Below are 15,318 nucleotides of genomic sequence, written 5' to 3'. Positions count from 1 at the left end.
TGTTCTGAAAGATTCTTCAAGAATACAGGTGCAATTCCGTCAGGTCCTGGTCCTTTAGATGTGTCCAAATTTTTTAGTGCATTGAGGACTTCATGTTGACATATTTGATTGACAGATATGTTGTTAGATACTTCGGGAATGAATGCAAAGAAGTCGCGGTCGCGGTCTTTTTCAGAAAATGTGGTGTATACTTCCTGAAAGAAATTTGCAAAGAGATTGCAGATTTCAGAAGGATTTTCACCTACATTTTCATCAAAAAGCATTCGTGACGGAAAATTATTACTTTTCAATTTCGTTTTTACATAATTGAAAAAGTTCTTAGGATATGATTTGACATCATTTTCGACTTTACGATTATATTCTTCATGTGCAGTGTTAATGGCTGTGTTGAGTTGGTTGCATATGTTATGATAGTGTTGTAAATTTGTGCTAGTGCTTTCCTTTTTGTATAATTTGTGTGCTTTCTGCTTTTTGTTCTTCAAATGTTTTAGTTGTGGATTGAACCACACTGGCAGTTTGTTGTTTTGTGTTCGCCTTCTTCTTTTTATTGGTACGGTTTCTGAAATTATGTTACGAATAATTGAATGAAATCTGCCAACTTCATTGTCGACATTTCCTTCAATACTTATTATATTTTGCCAATTTATTGTACATAGTCTTCGTAATTTGCTTCATGATATTCCGGCACTTCCTCGTACTCCCAGTTGCTGGGAAGTATTTTGTATGAAGATTGAATATTCAATTGCTGAGTGAAACACTTCATTTTTCCATAAAGGTGATAATGATGCATACACACAGAAGTCTTCAGTACAGTTTGTAAATAAAAGGTCTAAATATGCATTTTGCTGATTTTTCACGTGGTTAATTTGATGTAGACCTAAATATGAGATTTTGTCAAAAAAAAATGTAATGTTTCGTCTTCACCTACGATTGGAAGTAAAAATGATTCGTTTTCAATGTCTGTGGTAAAGTTTGCGTTGCGTTGGTTGAAGTCGCCATAAATATGCAGTTTTACTTCTGGTTCCATATTTGCCATCACAGTTTCGACAATTTGGAAACATAATTCAAAAGAGTGTTTGTTCGCATGTTCAGGTGGGAAATACACAGAAGTAAAAATGTGTGTTTCACCAGCAATAAGTGTTTTGGCCCATACATTTTCAAATTTTGTGTTCTTATTCGTATCTCTTTATTAGTTTTTGTTTGTCTTGTCGCCCATCTCGATGAGTCTCATCGTCGCCCGTCTCGAAGAGTCTCATCGTCGCCCACTGGTCACCATAGCCGATCGAACTGCAGACGAATCTAGAACCACACTACCGTTCATACAGGCGACATCGCTCTGATGAGCCAACGAAACCCTACTCCCAAGCTCCTCCCCTTTTCTTATCCTTCGACGATGTATCCCTCTAACCTCGTGTAAGCCGCGAGTATTCGGCCCAACTCTTACTAGACATAAAATTAAGTGAATTTTGTTACAAACAAAGAACAATGAATTATCGGCTCCGTAAAGCTAACGCGATTGAGCCTTACACATTAACGAACTAGAAAAAAAATCTTCGAAGTACATACTCGGAACTTCCCTGATTATAATGAAACTACCGGAAAATCACTTATCTTCTTTGAAGATCTCTGGAATTTCTCGAAGATTTCAGAACTTCTTAAGTGTTCTCACAATTTTCTTGAAATAAATGGGCTGTGTCCCAATTGCCGGGTTTAATTTAACTCGTGGTTAAAAGTGACATTTCGAAAGTTATTTTCAATGTTCGAAAATCCCGGAATTGCCATCTGTCACTTTTAACCAAGAGTTAAATTAAGCTCGCCAATTGGAACACAGGCTTGGAAATACAATAGGGACCATCAATAAATAGCGTGGCATTTTGACGTAGGACTACGTCTGTGATTTCTATATGGGGGTACACTTTGTCCGAAAATGGAACATGTAACAAAATTACGAAAGATTTTGAACGTTAATAACTCAGCTGCCACTGGACCAATTTCAATAATTTTATCACCAATAGATCAGAAATATTTCTACGCATCTGTTAAATTTAAGACTTTATCATTTTTCAAAATGTCACAATTGAAAATTGCACGAATGTGCAACTGTTGCATCATATCAAATTATCACCGATTGCCTGCGAACAGCGATTTCCCTAACACAGATTTCAAAGTCGAATTCCTTCCGGTCTCTTCAAACGGTGTTTATTCAATCACCGCGTGGTGAGTGGTGGTGTTTTCCAGTACACAACGAACGACTGCCTGTAAGCAGTGAGCTGCAGCCCACATGAGCATCCATAGAAGGAGGAAGAAACCGCACCGCTATTGATCGGAATCAGTAGCTCTTCGTGAGTCGCAGTGGGTCATCTATGTCAAGCGCGTCATACTTAAGAGTATAAACAGAGAGAACTCCGCTCAAATTCTTATTCCTACACAAAACACAAGCTCCTGCTGCAGTTAACAACATGGTCGGATTAAAAAGATGCTGAATCAACAAGTGTCGATTTTTTACGAATCACACAATTTCGTTAGGATTCTTTCACGAAAAGGCCTGTAATTCATTATATATTTGTTTAACTCTATCGAAGCCCCTTAATGGAATCAGCATGGAACTCGTCCGCTAATAACATGGATAATTCTCATAAAACATAGTTTTCCAACACAATTTCCACCTGCCCGAGCACATCCACCAGATGCCAGAAGAAGAAACAAATCCACAACCAACTAATTACCGCCCAAACCCGATTGCCCGATCGGACCTTACAAGCAATCATAATTGTTTGATTGGCGTTTATATTTTCTTTTTTGCCCAAACATGGGCAACCCTCAGCCGAAAGCCACTGAATTTCGGCGCGGTCCAAATCACTTTTACAAACATTCCATCCAATGGGAAGCCCTACCCGGCGGTAGTTTTGCTTCCCAAAAATAAATAAAAACTCGAACTTCTACATTTCATCCTCGCCACTCTAAATCAAACCGATCGCTTGCTGAGGTCCACCGGTTGGTTGGGGGGGTATTGGTGGAGGTGGAAAAGAAAGCCCCCAGCCACACCAGACGACTTCGAAGAGAAATTTCATTTCTATAGGGTGAAAAATACACACCAGAAGTAGCCAAAGCAGCAGCAGCCAGGTAATTCGTTTCCAGTTATAGTCCATTGATGGGCTCTTCTGCTGTTGTTGTTGCGGAGTTCGTTGCTTGCTTGGTGGTAGCCCAGAAGAAAGAAAGCCCAAAAAAAATGAACGATTTTTGCACGTACGGCCCCCGGACGTTTCCTTCCTTCTCGCCTTTTTTTGATGAGAAAAAAAAAAACATAAAACTCATGCTGGCTACTGCTAAACATGGACGATGGCAGCAGGAACGAGACAACATAATTCGAGCGCCTCATATTAACCTGGAGTTACGACCCAAGTTTAAAAAGTTATTGGATCATTAGTAGCTAAGCGAAAAAAAAAGAAGGCATCCAATGGGAAAGAAAAGTTTTGTGTGTTCAAGCTCAGATGATTCGGAGAAGCGCCTTGGATCGATCAGATCGGATCGGATCGGAGCACGCGGCGGGTCCGCGGGTACCATTTTAATTTGGGGGGTTTCCTCTCTCCGGCCAGAAAGACAAGAAAGATCGCCACCGAGCCGAGCACACACAGCTGCGCCTCCACTGCGCCCAGCGAGGGGTCTTCCGAATGTTTATGAAGAGATTTTTGGCTATGATGATCGAGATTAGATAGTTGCCGGGCAGCATTTGACATGGTGCTGAACCCATTAGGCATGAAGCCATTCTATTTCAGTTGGCAGTAGCTCTAATTGGGAAATTGGGGTTAATAAGGACTGCTGGGATCAACGGTCTTTTTTTTTTGAATGCTGCGCCTCCGGAAGCCACACTGAACGGATTTGCAACTATTTTCACGTTTGCGATGAAGTACTAAATGGGTCATTAGCCCGAAAGCTTTATGTCCCACACATTGTTGTGATGTCGCATAGAAAACGATGCACTTCACCCAATGTGCAATGTTCATATTGCTACTTTGATTGTGATGTCTGTGTTGGGGAATCTTGATTTCCGAACCGATGCACAGTGTGGTGACTCCATACAAAAACCGGTCGTAGTTAAATGTATTGTTCAAAATTGTATTCATCTTGCTTTTTAAGTAATGTGATGCTTCTGAATCCAACTTGGCGTTGTACCTTCTGGCCACATCTCGGATCGAAAGACTCGGATTGGCTTTAACGCACCTCAACACCTTGGTCCACTGATTCCTTTCCACACTCAGGGTTTCCTTGTAGGTTTTGAGCACTCGACATACTGTTGTTTTCGGCATCTTCAGCACGTTAGCCAGCTGTCAAAGATTTTCAATTCCCAACACTAGAGGCGTGCTAGCGGCGCGCGAGTGGCGTACAAATTTACTTTTAGTCAGCCTTTAGATCTCTAGGACAAAAATATTAAGAAAACTGTGCGGCTTGGAACAATTATCATATTTTGAATATATTTAAAGTAAGTTCACAGTCTTAGTTAATGCTTCTGAAACGTGAATAACATTTTATGATCATGGACTTCGATTTTTTTTTTTAAATCTGTTTTTAGATTTTTTTATTTGATTCCATATTACAAGTCCTGAAAGAGTACAAAACAATTTAATGGACTAAGAAAAGAATTCAAGATTCTGCGAAGATTTGTAAAAATTCTAGGGCATGAAAATTTTCCTATCCAATTGGAAAACTATTAAGATCACGAAGTAATTTGGACCAGATTTTTTTCGAAACATCAGACAATTTGTGATGAAAATGTCTAAGTTATCTCGAGATCACAGGCAAGAAAAAAAAAATAGAAATTGCATAATCTGGTTTGGACAAATTTTGAAGACATTTGAATTTGAATGTCTAGATCAGTTGCAAGTTTCTACGTAAAGTGCGGGCCACACTCAGAACCGTAGTAAGGGAGGGTGAAAAAAGCCAAGGGCAGGGCTGGTAGTGGGTATGTGATGTAATAGTAGTGACTTTAGTGACTAAAATTACGAAAATAGTGACCAAATAGTGACTTTTAAACAATAAAAAAGCGACCAATAGTGACATTTATTGATCGGAATGATATGGTTCCAATCATCCGTTGTTCTGGTATTTTTCATGCGTTTTTAAAATAAAACAAATGACTTAAGGATCACATAAATTATAAATTATAAATTAGAAAAACAAGTATGAATTGAATAAGCACGAGCACGTTCCAATTCTAACCTCCATTTCCTCACTCTGCAGATCACGAGTTTGTTGGCCCTTATTACGGGTGTCACTTCATGGTGAAAACGAAGTGAAGTGACCAGTTGTTCACCGTGAGCGACTTCATCGTAATTCTGGAAAGTATTCCTACGGAATTTAGAGTGACTAGAAAGTAGTTCTGAAAAGAAATTGAAAAGCTTTGTGAGGAAAGCTTCAGGAAATTACTTGGGCAATATAAAGGTAGTTATAACTAGAATTACATGGCAATTCTCAAGAGAATTCCAAGGGGGTTGTGAGGAAAATTAGAGAGGAGAATTTAGGAAAAAAAAATCTCTGAGAAGAACTCAAAGAGAATTTTTCCAAAAAAATATCCAAAACTCCACAACTTCAAATAAATTCTTACAAGAATTCCAAAGCAATGCTGACAAAAACTTCTTATGAATTCTGACAATAATTAAAAATCCGAAAGGAATCTGTATCTGAACTTGATTCGATTCCAAAGGAAGCTTAAAGAGAAATTATTTTTGACATAACCATTGAGAGGTTATTTAGCATTAGTTTTTAGATATATTCCAAGGAAGTTCAAACTACCACCATCGGACCATATTTTGAAGAGTCCCTTTCTCATTCGAAGCTCATCGTCACTATCAATTGAGTCACTCACTATCATTTGATATACGACAGTGGAGTATGGAAGAAACCCAGAAAATGGTCCCGAACAGACAAATCGAACCGATGTCGGATCAATGTAAGGCACATTACACAGGTTACACTCAATTGAATGATATCAAGCGTTTCTCAAATGAGAATGATCCATGCCTTCGTCAAATGACTAAGCAGTTGATATCACCCATTTGAAGGAGGTCCCCTTTGATAACGGATAGCTGCTTTTCTCATTTTCATCAAACATGTTCAATTGATTTTGAGAATTTACAGCACTGAGGATAGTGTTTTGAAGTTTTGGGGAGAATTCAACAGAATTGGAAACTATTTGTAACGGAATTTTAGAATTTTTTTAAGAAATTGCGATACAAATTATAACGAGAATCTAATGAAAAATTCTAGAGAAATTTTGAAAAAAATTAGAAGCAATTCTGAAAATATTTCCAAGGATGAAATAGAAGAAACTCCAAAAGAAATCTGATATGGAATCCAAGGGAATCTTAATTTGATAAAAGTTTCCTACATTCCACAAGCTGCAAGCATTCAGCGGGCTGCATGTGGCCCGCAGGCCATTGGATGAGCACCACTGGTCTAGATCACGAAACTAAAAAAATAATATTTCATATTCCATCAACAGCAATTGGACAGTTCTGGTCAATTCGCGACTTTTCTTGTCGGACTTTACACGCTGATTTTTAATTAATCAAATCAAGCTGTGGTTTGAGATGATTTTTTAAAGGCAATTTTTTTATATATATCCACCTTCATTGTTGTTCTGCAGGTGTCGCATCTTTGGCGGAAGTTTGATGCTCCCCATGTTGAGGGTGATGCGGGTGTGGCCGGTTCGTAACCGGGACAGGAATCTCTGGTCGTAAAACCTTGGGACATCCGTCCAGGGAAGGGTTACTCCTTTGGTTTTCCGGATGAAGAGGTCTCTCCTGGCGAATTCGCGGTTCCATGCCGTCCTGGGGGTTGACTTGATCCATATTTTCAGGTCCTGTCTGGGGCAGCGTTGCCAGATTGCTTTCTTACTTATCGATATCAAATGTTTAAAACAAATCGGTATTTTCTATATTAATTAATTTTATTTTCTTGTCGTTTTGAAGGCGATCTCTTAAGCTCTTTACTCAGCAATTTTCCTAATATTCTTAAAACATCCATCAAGACCCCGAAATATCCCTGAAGTTTTCTAAACATTCCGGTAATACTCTTCGGAACATCCCATAATTCCTCGGAACTCCTTGAAAGTTTCTGCCATTTTCCTGACGTTAATGGCGCTGTTTTGAAGTTCTCTAATCATCTTTGAAGTACTGGGAAACCACCGGAAAATCTCTCATCTTCTTAGAAGGTCTCTAGACTTTCTTGAAGATTTCAGGACTTCTTAAATGCTCTCAGAATTTTCTTAATATTCATCGAACATCAGCATTTTTTTAAAGTTCTCGAAACTGCCATTATAAAGCAAGGACCTTCCCATAAAATGTTCTCACAATTTTCTAATGTCCATGTTAAAGGGTGATACGGTCAAAATTTGGTCAAGGGAAAACGCGTGTAAATCGGTGAAATCGTTTATTTAAAAAATCAAATTAAATTTCTTTTTCAAGTTCAATTAGTATAAAATTCAGGAAAAATATTCAGTTAGGCTTCCGCTTTTCCAAAAAAAACCTTACGCTTGACCCCATCAGATTTTGTACAGCCACCTTGTCCACCTTCTTCGCCGCAGAAAGCCAGTTTGCCTTGAACTGCTGCTCGCCCTTAGCAGTTTTTTTGGTCTTCTTTAGGTTCCGCTTGACAATAGCCAAGTATTTCTCAATTGGGCGGAGCTCTGGCGTGTTGGGAGGGTTCTTGTCCTTGGGAACCACCTGCACGTTGTTGGCGGCGTACCACTCCATGGCCTTTTTACCGTAATGGCAAGATGCCAAATCCGGCCAAAACAGTACGGAACAACCGTGTTTCTTCAGGAAAGGCAGCAGACGTTTATTCAAACACTCTTTCACGTAAATTTCTTGGTTGACAGTCCCGGAAGCTATGAAAATGCTGCTTTTCAAGCCACAGGTACAGATGGCTTGCCAAACCAGATATTTCTTTGCGAACTTTGACAGTTTCATGTGCTTGAAAACATCTGCTACCTTTCCCCTTCCTTTTGCCGTATAAAACTCCTGTCCCGGAAGCTGCTTCTAGTCGGCTTTGACGTAGGTTTCGTCGTCCATTACCACGCAGTCAAACTTCGTCAGCATCGTCGTGTACAGCCTCCGGGATCGCGCTTTGGCCGTCGTATTTTGTTTATCATCGCGATTTGGAGTCACTACCTTCTTGTAAGTCGATAGTCCGGCTCGTTTTTTGGCTCGATGCACGGTTGTAGACGATACACCCAGCTTATTTGCGGCATCTCGGAGAGAGAGGTTAGGGTTTCCAGACTTCCTGGCTGTCGACAAACGTTCCCCAAACACTTTAATTACATTTGTAACGGTTGATTTGGCAACTTTTAGCGATTTTGCCAACTTTGCGTGCGAGTAGCTCGGATTTTCGCGATGCGCGAGCAAAATTTTGATACGCTGCTCTTCTTGCTTGGACGGCATTTTGACAACTGAAGAGTGAATTCCAAAATCAAAATAGGAGCAACATTCTACACACACACACCTTCAAAATGAGGGGTGTTCAGGTTTTTTAAATGCAAAATTGAAAGAAATACGTCAAGTTGATATTGACCAAATTTTGACCGTATCACCCTTTACTGTACTTCCCTTACGTTTTAAAACTTTGTATGAACCTCTCTCTTGAACTTTGCTGATGTTTTTTAAAAACGCCTCAAGTTTTCTGGAACGCATTTAAAGCTTCAGAAACTCCCTTGACATTAATTGATCTATTCTGATGTTCTCAGAGCATCCCTAAAGGTCTCTCAATGCCCCTGAAACAAATGGAACTGTCACGAAAACCATTAAATTTCCCTGATATCGGGATATTCCGCGGATGTTGGAAAACTAAACTAGCGGGAGAAAACGGAAGAACCTTTCGAGCGAAGCCAGAAGAAGCTTCCAAAGGGAGTCGAAATAACTTTGCGGTAGGAATCGGAAAATGACTTACGGGGCAAGCTGGAAGGAACTTCCAACTTCAGGAAATGAAAAAATTAACATTTTGATGGACCTATTTGGACCTACTGAATAAAAGTATTTCCATTCAACTGTATGACCCATCAACTGTTTCTCGATTCCTGATTAGTCAAAAATGGCAAGGAAATGGAAACATTAGTCAAGCAGGCTCAAAGAATTTGAGATATTCAAAAAGATTAAAGTCTCTCACTATTGTTTCAATCAATCATCATTTTGAATTTTCAAAAAATCGGTATAAAATCTCATAAATCGGTATTCTGAGAATCCTTATCTGCATACCGGAAGGAAGTTCGAAAATCGGTATATCTGGCAACGCTGGTCTGGGGACCGTAGTGTTGGCGAGTCGACCACTTCGTCCAATGACTGCGAGGTGGTCTGCTTCTATGTTGCCGGAAATTCCGCAGTGTCCCGGTATCCACATGAAAGTGGAGCCGGGGGGGGCGGGCGTGGTTTTGTATGGCCTGAATCCAGGGGTGGCGGGCGGTGGCAGGTTCCAGTGCCGCGAGGGCGCTAGCAGAGTCGGTTAGTACACATAGTGGAGAGGAGGATGGTACGGAAGCTGCGCCGTCTCAGCCGAGAAGACCGAGCCTTGATCGGGGAGTCTCCAGAAGTGTGAGGTCTGTCCATCAGTTACTCCAAAGCCTTGGAGCCGTCGGTGAAACGGAGTTCGTAGTTGTGGTACCGTGTTTGTAGTCATTCGGTGAGGCAGGATCTCATTGCCGTAGAGTTGTCTCCTGCTCTGAACTGCTTGGCCATGGATTTGTCCACTCGGATTGGGGAAGAATCCCCCTCTCTGGCTCCGTTCCAGTGGATCTAGGCCACCGGGGGGAGCTCATGGTGATCGATTTCCTGGAGGATTCGTTTCCCCTCTGTGAGGAGATAGAATTCTCCGTCTCCGCTTAGTTTTTAGTCGAGGCCCACGGCTCTGGTACAGATTGTTTCCACAATGTAATATCGGAAAGGGAGCACGCTCCGAATTTAATGCAGGCGGTATCGGCTGGTGTTGAGGGCAGAAGTCCAGCCGCAATTCGTGTTGCCTGGTTATCTATCGGCGATAGTCGGGTGACGACCGAATCGCTGGACGCACAGAGGAGCTCAATTCCGAAGGTCAGTCGGCTATGAACAATGGCTCCGGCGGTATTGAGTACGAAGGCCCTGTTGCTCGTTTTTTGCGGCCCGGAGAGGGAGCAGAGGATGTTCAATCGTGTTCGACAATTAGTCCTGACATCATTAACTTACCTTACCTTACCAATCAGGCTAAGGCCTTGTTGTCCTCTGCTGTCCGAAGAAGAAGTCGTCTCCACTCTACTCGATCCATGGCCACAGTTCGCCAGCCTCGTAGTCTGCGAAGGGTCCGCAGGTCACCTTCTACTTGGTCGATCCACCTTGCCCGTTGCGCGCCTCTTCTTCTTGTTCCTGTTGGGTCGCTTTCTAGAACCATTTTCACTGGGTTGTCGTGCGGCATTCTTACGACGTGCCCAGCCCACCGTAGTCGCCCAATTTTTGCAATGTGGACGATGGATGGTTCTCCCAGCAGCTGGTGCAATTCGTGGTTCGTTCACGTTCCGTCATCCATCTGCACTCCACCGTAGATGGTACGCAACACCTTCCGTTCGAAAACACCAAGGGCGCGTTGGTCCTCCACGAGCATAGTCCAGGTCTCGTGGCCGTAAAGGACCACCGGTCTAATCAGCGTCTTGTAGACAGTCAACTTCGTGCGGCGGCGAATTTTATTCGACCGGAGCGTCCTCCGGAGTCCAAAGTAGGCACGATTCCCTGCCATAATGCGTCTTTGAATTTCTCTGCTGGTATCATTTTCGGCGGTCACCAGTGAGCCCAAATACACGAACTCATCGACCACCTCGATTTCGTCACCGTCAATCTGAACTCGGGGTGGGAGGCTATCATTGTCTTCCCTAGAACCTCTTCCTTTCATGTATTTTGTCTTTGATGCGTTGATGGCAAGTCCAATCCGTCTAGCTTCAGCCTTCAGTCTGATGTACGTTTCCGCCATCATCTCAAAGTTCCTTGCCATAATGTCAATGTCATCGGCGAAGCCAAGGAGCTGGATGGACTTCCTGAATATCGTGCCACTCGTGTCTATCCCAGCTCTTCTGATCACACCTTCTAACGCGATGTTGAACAGCAGACACGAAAGTCCATCACCCTCACGTAACCCCCTTCGAGATTCAAAGGGACTCGAGAGTGTCCCCAATACTCGAACAACGCACATCACTCGATCCATCGTCGCCTTGACCAATCGCGTCAGTTTATCCGGAAGTCCGTACTCGTGCATAATCTGCCATAGCTGATCTAACCTGACATCATTAAGGTGGGTGCCGAACCGAATGTTCCGGTCTATCGTGACCCCGAGGATGGATATGGTCTTCTTTCTAGGGAAAGTGTGGCTGTTAATTTTGATTGGTGTCGGAAGTGGTCGGTGGCCAAGCCGGCAGACGTGGGAGATTGAGCTCTTTTCGGCAGATATATCAAAGCCGGTCCTAGCGACCCATCGGCCAACAGCGGAGACCGCAGCTTGGAGCTTTACCCTCATGGTTAAGGCAAATTCTTTACTCTCTACATTAGTGTTCGTAAAAAGAGACTTAAGTCATTTTGATTGTAAACTACATTTTCGAGTTATGATTTATGATCGAATACACAAAGGCCGAGGTTTACCTCAAATGTGAATGATTGAGTATAACCAACCATTCTGCAAATTATCATGAAAATCTGGAACAGGAAGTGTGGCTTGTGTACAGTCTCTTAGTACTGAAAATTTGAATACAATTCAAAAAAATAGTTCAAATCTGAAATTTCCCGCGTTTTTCAAAGGTCCATGGTTTTCAATAGTTGTTTTACAGTCTGGGAAACCGTTCTGAGATACTGATTTTTATATTTATTTACCGTGATCAAAATTTAAAAATCGTTGTTTTTTAAGTTTCTTGCGGATCCTAGTGTCATGATGAAGTAGAATTATTTGGACAACGGCAGGAATCACCAGTGAAATTTAACGAAACAATAAGTTCAAATTAGAAAAGAAAAATGACACATCTCAGGCAACTTCTCCACGTCGAATGGGAACATCGCATTCATTAAGTCCACTGATGATGACCTCAAATTCACCGAAAAAATCCTCTTTTCAAACAACCAGGAAAAAAAGTTGAACATCTTGAACAATCCAGTTCTTCAGGGACCAGCAAAGCCGTCATCTCTTGTGTGTTTTTTTTTTTTGCTGACTGCTGCTACTCGAAATCCACTCTTCTGGATTATCCATCGAATCCACATGTGTGTGTGTGTGTGTGTGTGTATGAGTGTTGTACAATCACAGCAAGGGTCTTGGTTCTCCAGCCGAAGTGGAGGTAGTTTGCTGAAGAAGCACAGCACCAAGATGAGGCGAATTCAATGTCCGGATGGGAGTGCAGCGGTCTTCATTTTTTTTTTGCACATTGGCCAGATTTTCGTTCCTCGCAATCTCGCGGTCGGGTAAACGGCGAGCTAGATGGTCAGAGATATTGCGTGTGTCTGTGAATGCGATCTTGCGACGACAACGATCCCGCGGCGCTCAAGTGTTGATGGTCCTGGAGAAGTTTTTTGTTTTTTTTTTGCATCGAAGCTTGGCTCCGTAAGGTTTTTTAAAATAACTGAGCCATGGCCGAGTTAAGTTGTTTTGACCGGCGGAATGTTGCAAAAAAAAATTACTTCGTCAATTTTGGAAGTATTAAGAAATAAGGCAAGGGGCCAATTATGAGTGCAGTGCCATGTGTCGAACTTTAAATCGCACTCTGTGAATGAAAACTAAAATTTTGTAAGTGAAAGTCCAAGAAAAGTTATGTTTTGAAATGTCTCGTTTGGAAAACTGGTTTCTGTTAGTCCCTCAAATTTCAGCAATCTAAGAAAAAACCTGTCCCATTTTTGCTCAGCACATCACTTGTAATAGCTTGCAAATAGTCCATCCAACATTGGAATGGTGTTGCATTTAAATTTCAGTTTGTGGATTAAATTATGTTCTTCCTCTAACATGGCTGCTTCACCCTCAGTTTCCCTAAAGTAGTTGTCACTACAGTCTATCACATTTTTCGAACGAATCATACACCGAGAATGTAATAAAATCGCAATTAGATTTGACGACTAACATCGTTTAATTTACCTGCCGACCCATTCGGTGGTTGACCACATTTTTCACGAACCATTCAAACATCTACCCTACCTGGCAGAAGATGAAGATCGTAATCTTCGCGAACCAGAGGGAACGAATCGCTGAATCTGTTCGCATCCATCCATCCATTCATCCGCGCGTCTGCTGTGCTGCTGCTTCCACTAGCTTTTCTTCTTGTGACCAATCTCGATGTGTGTGAGAGAGCACGGGACAGAAGGAATTCAATGGCGCGACGAGGGGTCATGCGATTTTTCCGAATTCGATCCGGCCCCGGCCCGATAGGTGACACAGATTTCGGGGACCCCCGGTGTTCCGTCCGGCGAATGTCCAAAAACAGACAAAAAAAAAACCGGTTGATGAATGGAAATTAAAGCATTTATTTTTAAGTGCGTTCGCTCTCGACTCGACCGACGTCGACGGTGGTGTGTGGACCACAAGCAGATTGATTTTTATTCTTTTTTTTTTATTGGCAGATCCGGGCGGAACAGGGAGCGGAGAGGGAGCGGGTGAAAGAGAGAAATTAACAAGCCGCACAAACCGCACGAATCTAAACTAATAGAGCGTTCCGATTTTTATTACGTGAAACAATAAAACATGGGATCGGTGCTATGATGATGATGATGATGATGATGAGAAAAAAAGGGTTTTGTTTATGTTTATGCTGTAAAGGCCCACAATACCAAAAACACACCGCGGAACAGCCAGCGCTGTGAATTATTTGCCTTTTATTTTATTTTTTTGGTTTAGTGATTATGGGAAAGACATTTAAATGGGAGAAATTTTTATCGCAAATACAAATTTGTAGACAAACAGTCGAGTTTTTGTTTTGGTAAATTGTTTCTGTTTACTCGTGGCAAACTATGTGCATTGGTTTGTTTTTACTTTTGTTAAGCTGTTGGCTTGATCCCTGTTGATATGCAGACTAATTCGATTTAATTAATTCAAGTAAACATAGAGCAGATCCAGACCAAATAGTAAAACATATGAATTTCAGACTTGATTTTCTTCGGCCATCTTGAATCTTAAAAAATAAACTTACAAATAAATCACTAAATCAATTTGTCACTTCTAATTGAAATGATCACAGATGGCAAGTTGAAAGACAAAATAACGTAGACTTCTAATTCCTAGTTTTAACTTGACAGCTCGACTAGATAGAAGGTTACTGTCTTTGGCAAAGTTGTTCAGATAGACAAGCCCTATCTGATGGTGGTCTGATTGCTTAATTCGACATCTTGATTAGTTCTTATCTAAACTTTGTGAGTTACTTTAATTAATTTATTTTTTTCGTTTAGGATTTACGTACGTAAACTGTCGTAACGTAACTGTCACTTTTGACTTCCATCGCTGATTTCTCGCAAACGATCATTCAATCAAGCAAAGTAATGATTCCATCGGAAAGTCGAGACAAACTTCCATCTATTGGTAATGTTGATTTATATGATTGAATTGTTATTTGAGAAATATCGATGATGACGGTCAAAATTGACAGTTACGTTATATTGAGGCATACCTGTATAACAAAACCGGTCAGGCATGCCGTGCAACATTTAAGGGGCAAGATGATTCAGAACAATTGGGTCTGTTTAAAAAAAATGAACACGATGCTTCTGAATCCAATTAATGGATGAATCATGGACATTTCGTACCGTGTCTGAACCCTCAAAATTTTGGCTGAAGACTGACTTTAGTAACCAAAATAACGAAAACGTGACTTGAAAATTGTGGAAAATTTAGCAGAGTTAGAATAGAACGAGTGATTCTGCTACATCTAAACAATTTAGGTAACTAAGAACAGTCGCGTAGCTAAGGGTAGTCGATGGTTAGTACGCATCACTCCTACTCAATCCGCGACTCCTATGAAGCGATAAAACTTCTGCATCTTCATCTCTTTTGTGAACCCATCTGCCGGTTGGTTTGAAGTGGAGGTGTAGGCAAGATTAAACACTTCGTTCCTCAAACTTTCATGCACGAAATGATAGCCTATGCAGACGTGCTTAGTACGGGGATTATAGGATTCATTGTTTGCAATGCTGATTGCTGACTGGTTGTCGCAGAACATCGGTACCGGTCCAGCGTTGGGGAATTCGGACCGCAGGTTGCTCCACCACATGTACTCCACTTCGCACGACGAAAGAGCCACTGATCGGTTGCTTCTTCACGTTCCTGGCTATAGTTGCTCCCTGCATCGTA

General features: G+C 41.5%; 2 protein-coding genes across 5 annotated transcripts in view; both read right to left on the bottom strand.

Moving 5' to 3' along the window:
- Positions 1-15,318, bottom strand: part of Eph (Eph receptor tyrosine kinase) — a 196,968-nt gene that overhangs the window by 160,304 nt on the left and 21,346 nt on the right. The gene's annotated exons all lie outside the window — the stretch shown is intronic.
- orion overlaps positions 9,704-15,318 on the bottom strand; it is a 460,865-nt gene continuing 455,250 nt past the window's right edge. Inside the window, exon 7 of the mRNA XM_065221452.1 lies at positions 9,704-9,713. The gene's annotated coding sequence lies outside the window, so the exon portion shown is untranslated. The remainder of the gene's footprint in view (positions 9,714-15,318) is intronic.

The sequence above is a fragment of the Ochlerotatus camptorhynchus genome, unplaced genomic scaffold (genome assembly GCF_037179485.1).
Source record: "Ochlerotatus camptorhynchus isolate MF236.1 unplaced genomic scaffold, CSIRO-AGI_Acam_v1.1 ptg000142l, whole genome shotgun sequence".
Taxonomy (NCBI): Eukaryota; Metazoa; Arthropoda; class Insecta; order Diptera; family Culicidae; genus Ochlerotatus; species Ochlerotatus camptorhynchus.
Note: the sequence above shows the minus strand (reverse complement) of the source record. Positions and strands in the feature narration are given on the sequence as shown.